Source organism: Littorina saxatilis, linkage group LG8, assembly GCF_037325665.1.
Source record: "Littorina saxatilis isolate snail1 linkage group LG8, US_GU_Lsax_2.0, whole genome shotgun sequence".
Classification (NCBI taxonomy): Eukaryota; Metazoa; Mollusca; class Gastropoda; order Littorinimorpha; family Littorinidae; genus Littorina; species Littorina saxatilis.
Window position 1 is genome coordinate 28,404,045 of NC_090252.1, and position 11,604 is coordinate 28,415,648.

An 11,604-nucleotide genomic window follows, 5' to 3' on the forward strand; every position below is an offset into this window, starting at 1 on the left:
ACAACTAACGTACCCGGATGACACTGGATTTGAGCTAATGATATATCAAAGTCAAAACCTGACATGGCTTTCAGCTTGATGCAGTGATTGTTATAAGGAACCCAGTCCCCACAGCCATGCTGCGTGTACTCACAGTCCTGTTCATCCTCGTTGTCAACACAGTGCTGGACGCCGTCACACCGCAACGCCTCGGGGACCGGGCAACCCGTGCTACAGTTGTACTGAACGTTGATGTCCGACAATTCTGTTAAATGGGGGTTTGGATGTGGTATTCTGGCAAGTGGGTAAACTGTATAATTGATAGACGAGGAAGAGTTGTGGAGAGTGTTTACTGAATCGTCCCAGGCTTTCACAACCACGCTCACATTGCCTCTGATCAACAGCGGAGCATAGCTGAACCCTGCACCTCCCACGATTGCTCGTTCTCTTTCCGTCTTGACGCTCTGATCAGGTTGGGTGATTTTGCTCGCCACTGTCAGGACCCATGGCCTGCTCAGTAAGACTTCTTGAAGCTCTATCACAACGCCGTGACCAGGGGGCGTCTGCACTGACCACGTTGTTGGCTGTTTGCACCGGCCTGCCTGGTGTTCCCAGACGATGGTCCCGTTCTGCTGAGTCAGGGTGTGGGTGATTGGTGCGCACTCAGGCGTCTCCAGTCCCGGCTCCGTAGTGACCGATTTCAGTGCAGGCACGTCTTCAGAGTCTGAATGATGGGCTGTGGTGTCCTCGGGTGTTTCTCCTGACCTCCCCAAGAGTGACTCGCCTGTGACCAACTCTGACACGGAGTCCAGATGTCGAGAGGCACGGGATAAATGTGATGCAGAAAGGCTTTTGGAGACCGGTTGTAAGGGCCAACTATTTGGCTTAATGCCCTGTAGTGATTCTTCAGACCTCTCCCAGAGCGACTCACTTTTGACTGAACCTGTTGCAGAACGGATTTCAGGGTCTAGCTGTGTGTGTCGTGTTTCTTCAGACCTTTCTACGAGTGGCTCGCTTGTTGAGACTAACTGGGACCAAGAACGTTTGTCAGAATACGAATGCTGCAAGGAAGGGGAACTGTGTGGTGTAACGCTTTGCGCTGATTCTTCCAAACTTGTCACGGGTGACTGGCTTGGGATTGGTCCTGATGCAGAGAGACTGTCAGGGTCTTTTCGTAGGGGGGAAGGCGAGGTGTGTGGCGTACCGCCCTGCACGGTTTCTACCAAACTTGTCACGGGTGACTGGCTTGGCACTGGTCTCGATGCAGAGAGACTGTCAGGGTCTTTTCGTAGGGGGGAAGGCGAGGTGTGTGGCGTACCACCCTGCACGGTTTCTACCAAACTTGTCACGGGTGACTGGCTTGGCACTGGTCCTGATGCAGAGAGACTGTCAGGGTCTTTTCGTAGGAGGGAAGGCGAGGTGTGTGGCGTACCGCCCTGCACGGTTTCTACCAAACTTGTCACGGGTGACTGGCTTGGGATTGGTCCTGATGCAGAGAGACTGTCAGGGTCTTTTCGTAGGGGGGAAGGCGAGGTGTGTGGCGTACCGCCCTGCACGGTTTCTACCAAACTTGTCACGGGTGACTGGCTTGGCACTGGTCTCGATGCAGAGAGACTGTCAGGGTCTTTTCGTAGGGGGGAAGGCGAGGTGTGTGGCGTACCACCCTGCACGGTTTCTACCAAACTTGTCACGGGTGACTGGCTTGGCACTGGTCTCGATGCAGAGAGACTGTCAGGGTCTTTTCGTAGGAGGGAAGGCGAGGTGTGTGGCGTACCGCCCTGCACGGTTTCTACCAAACTTGTCACGGGTGACTGGCTTGGCACTGGTCCTGATGCAGAGAGACTGTCAGGGTCTTTTCGTAGGGGGGAAGGCGAGGTGTGTGGCGTACCGCCCTGCACGGTTTCTACCAAACTTGTCACGGGTGACTGGCTTGGCACTGGCCCTGATGCAGAGAGACTGTCAGGGTCTTTTCGTAGGAGGGAAGGCGAGGTGTGTGGCGTACCGCCCTGCACGGTTTCTACCAAACTTGTCACGGGTGACTGGCTTGGCACTGGTCCTGATGCAGAAAGACTGTCGGAGTATGGTTGTGGGGATGGAGGCGAGGTGTGTGGACTGGTGTCACCAGGCTGTCTTGCTGTGGATGCAGAGGATGCTACCAGACCTGGTTCCATCACCGCCAGCAGTAGGGCCAGCATGTAGCAACGAAAGACGCCAACATCTCCCATCATTGTGGCAGCTAGTTTTTCACGTCTGAAAAAAAGAGAGTACGAAATATGACATTGGATAAAAGACACGGTCTGGTTCTAAGTCTGTATGAGCTTGTTATGACTATAGTACCTTACACGGTTTTGATATCACGTTTTCCTAAAATAAACAACAGAAGAAAAGAGACAGTTCTTTGTCGCCTCCACATTGGTCACACTCACAGCACACATTCAGATCTGTGGGTTTTTTTTAACAAAATGCGAAGTAACCGATTCTTAAGGTAAATAGTTTTAAGCATGGAGCTTGCCCTGTGAGGGGTCCTGATTTGGCCTATATGGTCCGCTGGACCCAAAAAGCAACAACTAACTAACTAACTTGTCATGTGAACTGAGAAAGAAAACAAATTTGCATAGGTCTCGGATAGCATAATCTGCTGAAGAGATAAGAAAAGCAATAACCAACCAACCAACCCTGAAATAATACTACCTACTACGCTGATACCGGGCATAGTCGACCGTGTTGATATATATATATATATATATATATATATATATATATATATATATATATATATATATATATATATATATATATATGTACCAGACACGGTACAACACAGAGATGGTCGACTTCAGTCAAATAGAGACAGTAGAAATCAACGCACCAATCACCCATACCCTGACTCAGCAAACGTATTAGGCAGAAAGCCATTCTGTGCTAAAGCTCTCAGAACACAAGACTTGCACATGGATGGGGCTACAAGAACTTTGGATTTTATAAAAAAAATAAATTAAAAAAAAAAATCACTTTGTAAAACCATTACTGAGTGATCGACAAGAAGAAGAAGAAGTAAAACCATTACAATTTAAGTTATTGAGACATCCCAGTGCACTAAGGGATTTATAGAGCAAATCGAGAAAATTCATTATTGAACGAAGCGCATAGCGTAAACAAAACTTGACTAAATGTAAAAAGAGAGATATATAGATTGTCTTACTAATCTAACGGGGAATAATATATTTTTAACAATTTGTGTTGCAGGCTTGGAAACATCTGAAATCGAAGGATACTAGTAGCTTGTATCAAAACATTTAGTTAGTTAGTTAGCTGTTGCTTTTTGGGTCCAGCGGACCATAATAGGCCAAATCAGGACCCCAAAACATTAAGTTGATCAAATCCTTTAATGGAAGTACTTTCTCTTGTATGACATTTCTACAGACTAAAATGCCCGTGTTACCAAACAGTCCACACAAAAAGAATTAGGGAATCAACGTGTCGTGTTTCGCTACAAAGAGCAAAACATTTCATTCGAAAATGTGATTGTAAGGTTTGTTTGTTTGTTTATTTAACGCACAGCCGACCACGAAGGGCCATATCAGGGCGGTGCTGCTTTGACATATAACGTGCGCCACACACAAGACAGAAGTCGCAGCACAGGCTTCATGTCTCACCCAGTCACATTATTCTGACACCGGACCAACCAGTCCTAGCACTAACCCCATAATGCCAGAAGCCACTAGATTGCCAATTTTAAAGTCTTAGGTATGACCCGGCCGGGGTTCGAACCCACGACCTCCCGATCACGGGGCGGACGCCGGTCGATTCTAAGGTATTGTTATCCTATCCAGGAAGCCAGGTGACGTTTTCTGGTAAGCCTATCGACTCCCCTCCCCCCTCCCCCCACCCCACCCCACCCGACACCCTCATTAATGCACAAGACTGGACATGAAAGGTTGCTCGGTGAATGTGTGGAGATATTATCAATTGGGGTTACACAGCGAAAACAGAGTCATTTGCTTACAAGAGACAAGTATATTTACTGTAATATAATTACATTGCAGAAGTTTTTTTTAAATTGTCATTCTGGGACGTTTTCCCGGACAAGATTTTAAACTGTAAAATGATTTGCATTACTGGTACTACCTTGAAAAGAATGTTTAGTTTTAAGGAATCTTCTACTTGTTTTTTTTGGTTTTTTTTACTGTGATACAACTTGAATGTGAAACGTTTTAAAACAAGTTGGTCGAGTATAAAACCGAGATTCATGCTGAATCGGTCTCGGATGACCCCTCAGCCTCTGTGTTCTCGAGACAAGAAATATCAACAACCAGCCAACACAGACACACACACACACACACACACACACACACACACACTAAAACACATACACACACACACACACACTAACACACACACACACACACTGAAACACACACACACACACACTGAAACACACACACACACACACACACACACACTAAAAAAAAAAAACACACACACTAAACACACACACACACACACACACACACACACACTCACACACACTTACATACACACACGCACGCACTTACACACACACTTATACACACACACACACACACACACACACACACACACACACACACACACACACACTTACCTTTTTCAGGTAACAACAGGAATAAGTGGGGAAAACAAACAACCAATGTATTGAACACTTTTCAGGCACGGCATATAACTAATCTCTTGAGCTCGTATAATTCTTGCACTATATATCGATATACAGCAAAGCGACGTCCAGCACTAATGGCTTCACCTGTGACGTCTATGAAACAATGTTCTATATATTCCTTCCGGTATTGAATGAAACAAATTCAAGTTGCTCTTGCTAGAACGAAGAGGAGGAGCGTCCTGTCAAGTTCCCTGCTTGAAAGCAACTGGCGAGGCAGTAGATCCTATTGTGACAACTGTCTCTTCATCCAGAGCATCCTTCTGTTTTGAAGTACAGTATGTTGATATTCCATGTATTGCGGTGTCAGCATGCTAATAGCCCCCCCCCCCCAACACCTCCCTCGGTTCCTCTTAGTCTGGTTATCAGCGCGGTTATCATCGATCCGATTTTTCGATGCAAACCACGCCCTTTTGTCTCATTGAATTATCCAGCAGGTCGATGCGAGAATTTCGTCTAACCTCGCACGTATTACAATCATGGCTGCAGGCTATTCTATGGATTTCACGAGTAATGTTTCGTCAAGCGCACCGTCCCATTACTCTCCGCACCCCCACCTACCGTCACAACCTTTCTCCAGAATGTTCCAGAACATGAACATTAATGTCATCCACAACCACTCCCCTGTGTCATCCCCCGCTGTGTGTCTTTTAAGAGTTTGCAAATGCATGGACATGAGGGAACTGTATGGTAACAGATATAGCAAATGGGAAAAATAGGCCCGCAAACTATGACGCGCCGTTTGGTACTTACTATACTAATGTAAGGCTTCTCCCCCAAAAGAGAAGACAAAGAAACAACCAACAAAAATGAACCGAGGTCGAAAAACTTACATTCAAATCAAATCAAATCCAATTTTATTTTACGAGGGCTGTGGCGAAAGCAATACAAACGAGCTTCTTTTTAACCAGCCCTCGTGGAGCATAACATCGCGTAGAGAACTTCCATATGACACTCATTCAAGAGAGAAGTGACCTCCAAAATCGACTGAAGTACAATATAGAAACTCAACTTTAGTAGATTTCCCCAAGAAACTCTCTCGCACTTCAGGCAGGTTTCCAGAAACTCTATACTTATGTAGTGTCTCTTATAATTCCCCTGAGTCGAGTATCACCGCGCCGCGGGATACTAACTGTACTGAAGAATATCTTTGTGGAATAAACCCTGCAAAAGTACTGTTAGTATCAAACGGCGCGTCATAGTTAACTGTCCAAGTCATCATGACTTCATATCTCTGTGGTCAGACAGCAGCGCTGGTGTCGGTAATATGATGCACGGCGAAGAAAAGTTCACAATTAAATATGCATGAGTTTTAGCTAAATGCTAATCGATGTTAACGTCTGCACAAAAACCGTTGATCTGTGTAGATACATATCCAAACATTAGAGCTAAATGTTTCTAGAGGAGTCTGTCGAAAACGCTGACTACGAAAGCGATTGATTTATTTTTGTGTGTGTGCTTTTTTCGTCAGTAAACCTTTTAAAGTATAACTCATTTCGCCTCTCTGAATGGTGCATACTCAGTATTTAGATAGGTCCATGACTTCTCGTGTGCCAAATGATCAGTAGAACTTAACGTGACTAATGTTCAAATATACTGTTACACTCACGATCCTTTCAAAATACGCGAGTCCCGATTTCATTCGTGGTGAAATAAAGAATAAATAAACAAATGAAGCGCCTATGTTAGACAAGATATGTAAACAAAACTGACCGGTTTGGATGCAGATTAGAGTGTTCTTTCTCCTGACATGCTGCACATGTTTTGTTTTAGCAGTTCTGGTGTTTTGTCCATTTTAACGCGGGAACCTTGATTTTACGAATTTGATTTTGGGGGGGTGTCTGTGTTGTAGGTTTCACTGTATAGACACTACCTCATGTAAACTCAATCTGTTTTCTGCATCAGATAGGGGGAATACATTGCCTTTTCGGTCATATCTTTGGTTTTACAATAAACGGTCTCTTCACAAAGATCTGCCCTCAACCGCATCTACCTAGTTCTTTTATGACGGGTGGGAATTAGTAGATGGAGGCGGGGGTGGGGAGTGTGTCAGGGGCGGTGGAGAGGGGGGGGGGGAGGGGGAGGGGGTCTGTTTCCGGAACACAGTTCTAGTGTTTATAAATGACGTCCACTGTGTTAGCTATTATGTTCTTCTGTTTGTGAATGTGTTCAGCTGTGGTTGCCACTACGCTCTGAGTTGAATGGTGAATGTATAAGCATTTCGCCTGTTATAGTTAGAACTATATGTTGTCTTTGAGAATCGATTGTGTAAACCACAAGAACAAGAAGAATAAAACCTGTTTGTCATCGACTATTTTCTATCCAGAAAATCATTCATATTTCATTAGTGCACTTCTTTATGTCAGTAGCAGCGTTGCGTAACAAAATGTCACCATGATTCACTGATTGGCTTGCATTGCAGGACATTTTTGTTAGCAACAAGTATCGCCTAATAAGGTCAGTGACCTTCGGGGACGTCTTCGGGTTGTTGTTGGATTTTTTTCATCGTTTTTAAAACTGATGAGCTTGCAGATAGATTCACCAGAGCAGAGGGGCGGAGTGGAGGGAGGGGGTTACGGGCTAACTAAAAACATTAACTTTATTGCCTGGGAATATTCCGGAGAGTGAAAGCAGCGGTTTGGGATGAGTGAGGGTGCGGTTGACGAAGCATCATCACTAACATTGCGTGGAACAATCTGGAGTGAATTAATAAGAGAGAAAGTGGGAAATAAGAATTATAATAGGGGTTTTTTTTCGTTTTTTTTCAAACAATTTTATTTAAATATATATATAACAACAATTAACAATATCTCATTCAATGATATAATACAACTTATCGAGTACAACAAGCTAACTTTTGCTAACGTTTTGTTCTTCGAACACTCACACAAAAATGCTTCTTATCTGTAACTGCCTATTAAAAATACTTTCCAACGGTAAAAACGAATTTGTTTTTTTTATATATATACTAACGCACATCTTTCCGATTAAGATAATGTGGTTCAATTTATACATAGTTGCCTTTTTCACCATTGCAAAATGCATACCAAATAAAACATCACTAACTTTCAAAACAAATTAAAAAGAATTATAATAGTTGATATGGGGACATTAAGCTGCCCGGAAAAACAAGTGAAAAGAGTAAGGGGTGTGACTTGGGCGCGTGATTCGATGGTTTGTTTGTTTGTTTGTTTGTTTGCTTAACGCCCAGCCGACCACGAAGGGCCATATCAGGGCGGTGCTGCTTTGACATATAACGTGCGCCACACACAAGACAGAAGTCGCAGCACAGGCTTCATGTCTCACCCAGTCACATTATTCTGACACCGGACCAACCAGTCCTAGCACTAATCCCATAATGCCAGACGCCAGGCAGAGCAGCCACTAGATTGCCAATTTTAAAGTCTTAGGTATGACCCGGCCGGGGTTCGAACCCACGACCTCCCGATCACGGGGCGGACGCCTTACCACTAGGCCAACCTTGCCGGTCATTCGATGGTTGATAATTATACTGGCGCTTATATGGACAGAGAAGATGATCAAGCATGAACAGTGGGAGGGGAGACATACACATTAACATGTTGACACCGCAATGCAGGGGATAATAATATTAGCATTTTGACGCCACAATGCAGAGAATATTAACATATTGTCCTGCTAAAGAGGAATGCACTTGATGCAGACGTATCGGTCACAATAAGAGATGTTGCCTAGCCAGTTGCTTCCAGACAGCCGCTGAACGCATACCAATGTTACAAGTTGAAATAATTATGTTCATCCGAATAAAGAGTAGGAACATTTTTTTTTTTTTTACATGTGAACAGATCACGCCTACTTCTCTTGTGCAGCTGGAATTGCCATACCAACACGTGTCTGTCAGAGAGAATGATACAACAAGTCGCGTAAGGCAAAAATACCACCTTTAGTCAAGCTGTCGAACTCACAGAATGAAACTGAACGCAATGCAAATTTTCAGCAAGACCGTATACTCGTAGCATCGTCAGTCCACCGCTCGTGGCAAAGGCAGTGAAATTGACAAGAAGAGCGGGGTAGTAGTTCCGCTGAGAAGGATAGCACGCTTTTCTGTACCTCTCTTCGTTTTAACTTTCTGAGCGTGTTTTTAATCCAAACATATCATATCTATATGTTTTTGGAATAAGGAACCGACAAGGAATAAGATGAAAGTGTTTTTAAATTGATTTCGAAAATTTAATTTTGATCATAATTTTTATATTTTTAATTTTCAGAGCTTGTTTTTAATCCAAATATAACATATTTATATGTTTTTGGAATCAGAAAATGATGAAGAATAAGATGAACGTAAATTTGGATCGTTTTATAATTTTTTTTTTTTCAATTTTCAGATATTTAATTATCAAAGACATTAATTAATTTTTAAGCCACCAAGCTGAAATGCAATACCGAAGTCCGGCCTTCGTCGAAGATTGCTTGGCCAAAATTTCAATCAATTTGATCGAAAAATGAGGGTTGACAGTGCCGCCTCAACTTTTACAAAAAGGCGGATATGACGTCATCAAAGGTATTTATCGAAAAAAAAGAAAAAAACGTCCGGGGATATCATTCCCAGGAACTGTCATGTAAAATTTCATAAAGATCGGTTCAGTAGTTTGGTCTGAATCGCTCTACACACACACACACGCACAGACACACACACACACACACACACACACACACACACACACGCACACACACACACACACACACACACACACACACACACACACACACACACACACACATACACCACGACCCTCGTCTCGATTCCCCCTCTATGTTAAAACATTTATTCAAAACTTGACTAAATGTAAAAAGGGTGTAGATTGTATCGCTTTGTCTAACCAGAAACTAATCCAGCACAGGAGACAGTATCTAGGAAACGCACCCCCCCTCATTTTCCACGAAACTGGTAGATAGAAGATGACGGAGGGGGGGGGGGGGGGACGCTTACAAGGTGCTCTACGGTTACACACCACACGGATTTGTAGAACCAATTCCACGTACATGCTTAGAAACTAATCCTGCACAGGAGACAGCATCTAGGAAACGCACCCCCCCTCATTTTCCACGAAACTGGTAGATAGAAGGTGAGGGGGGGGGGGGGGGGGGGGGGGGGGGGGGGGGGGAACGCTTACAAGGTACTCTACGGTTACACACCACACGGATTTGTAGAACCAATTCCACGTACATGCTTAGTGTTACAGGGAGTTGAGACAAAGAGAATGATAATGTTAATATTGAAAACAAAACATCAAACCCACTAAAACACCAAGGGATAATAGTTTTCAAAGACCAGGTTCTTCAATAGTCGTTACAAATTTACCTACTGATTGTTGTAATTTTTATCAATGTTCTAGTTCTTAAATAAAACTTTGAAGTAAAAACATGTGTTCGGCCTATTTGTCTGTTGCAAGATTGAATATTCTTTGTGCGTGCCTCGATCTTTCACTCTTTTCTGATCTTCCTCTAAATTCTACCTCTCTTCTGTCTTGTGTACAATATTTTCGATTTCACATTATATACCTTTGTGTGTGTGTGTGTGTGTGTATGTGTGTGTGTGTGTGTGTGTGTGTGTGTGTGTGTGTGTCTGTGTGTGTGTGAGTGTGTGTGTGTGTGTATGAGCGTGTGTGTGTGTGTATGTGTATGCGTGTGTATGAGCATGTGTGTGTGTGTGTGTGTGTGTGCGTATGTGTGTGTATGCGTGTGTGTGTGTGTGTGTGTGTGCGTGCGTGCGCGCGCGTGTGTGTGTGCGTGTGTGTGCATGTATGTGCATGCGTTCGTGCATGCGTGTGTGTAAGAGCGTGCGTGCGTGCGCCGTGCGTGCGTATGTGTGTATGTGTGCGCGTGTGTGTGTGTGTGTGTGTATACGTATGTTTGTGTGTGCATGCGTGCGTGTGTGCGTACTATGTGCGTGCGTGCGTGCGTGCGTGCGTGCGTGCGTGTGTTCGTGCGTGTGTGCGTGCGTGTAGGTGCGTGTGTGTGTGTGCATGTGTGTGTGTGTGTGTGCGTCTGTGCGTGCGTGCGTGTGTGCGTGTGTGCGTGTGTGTATGAACACAAAGAATGTCCTTGCGAGAGTTCTCTGTCTTACACACACTGAGGGTAAGGTTAGGTCAACAATGTGGGGTGCTGGCTTACACACAAGCAAAGACACATTGTTGATACTTTGCCCAACCAACATACATATGTATATAGGCACATGCACTGGCAAGCTTTAAAAAAAAAGGCATTCTAATGATTCGTTCTTTCTTTATTTGGTGTGTAACGTCGTTTTCAACCACGAAGGTTATATCGCGACGGGGGAAGGGGGGAGATGGGATAGAGCCACTTGTCAATTGTTTCTTGTTCTCAAAAGCACTAATCAAAAATTTGCTCCAGTACAAAATATCACCTTACTGGGAGAATGCAAGTTTCCAGTACAAAGGACTTTAACATTTCTTACATACTGCTTGACTAAAATCTTTACAAAAATTTACTATATTCTATACAAGAAACACTTAAAAGGAGTAAAAGGAGAAACAGAATCCGTTAGTCGCCTCTTACGACATGCTGGGGAGCGGCATCGGGCAAATTCTTTCTGGTCCCAACCAATATGGGACTCCCCCTAACCCGCGGGGGGTATCCTAATATGATTGGGCACTGCTTAACATACACATCAGAGTCAGTTATAAATTCGCTTCCACCGTGGTTTTAACTAGTCGACCACGTATTTGCTTTTTGTTCCGAGATAAGCGGGGCGCAACTCTTCCGAGACAATTGCACATTCTGAGTTCTTTCCGAAAACCGTCCTAATTGTGACAGTCATCTCTGATCCGCACGGTAAGTAAATCTATCAGCCTCGTCATTTAGTGCTGTGCCATTGTGAGGTTTTGTTTAGCGTTGTGACTTTGTATGTATGTCTTCTTGTTTACCTACCC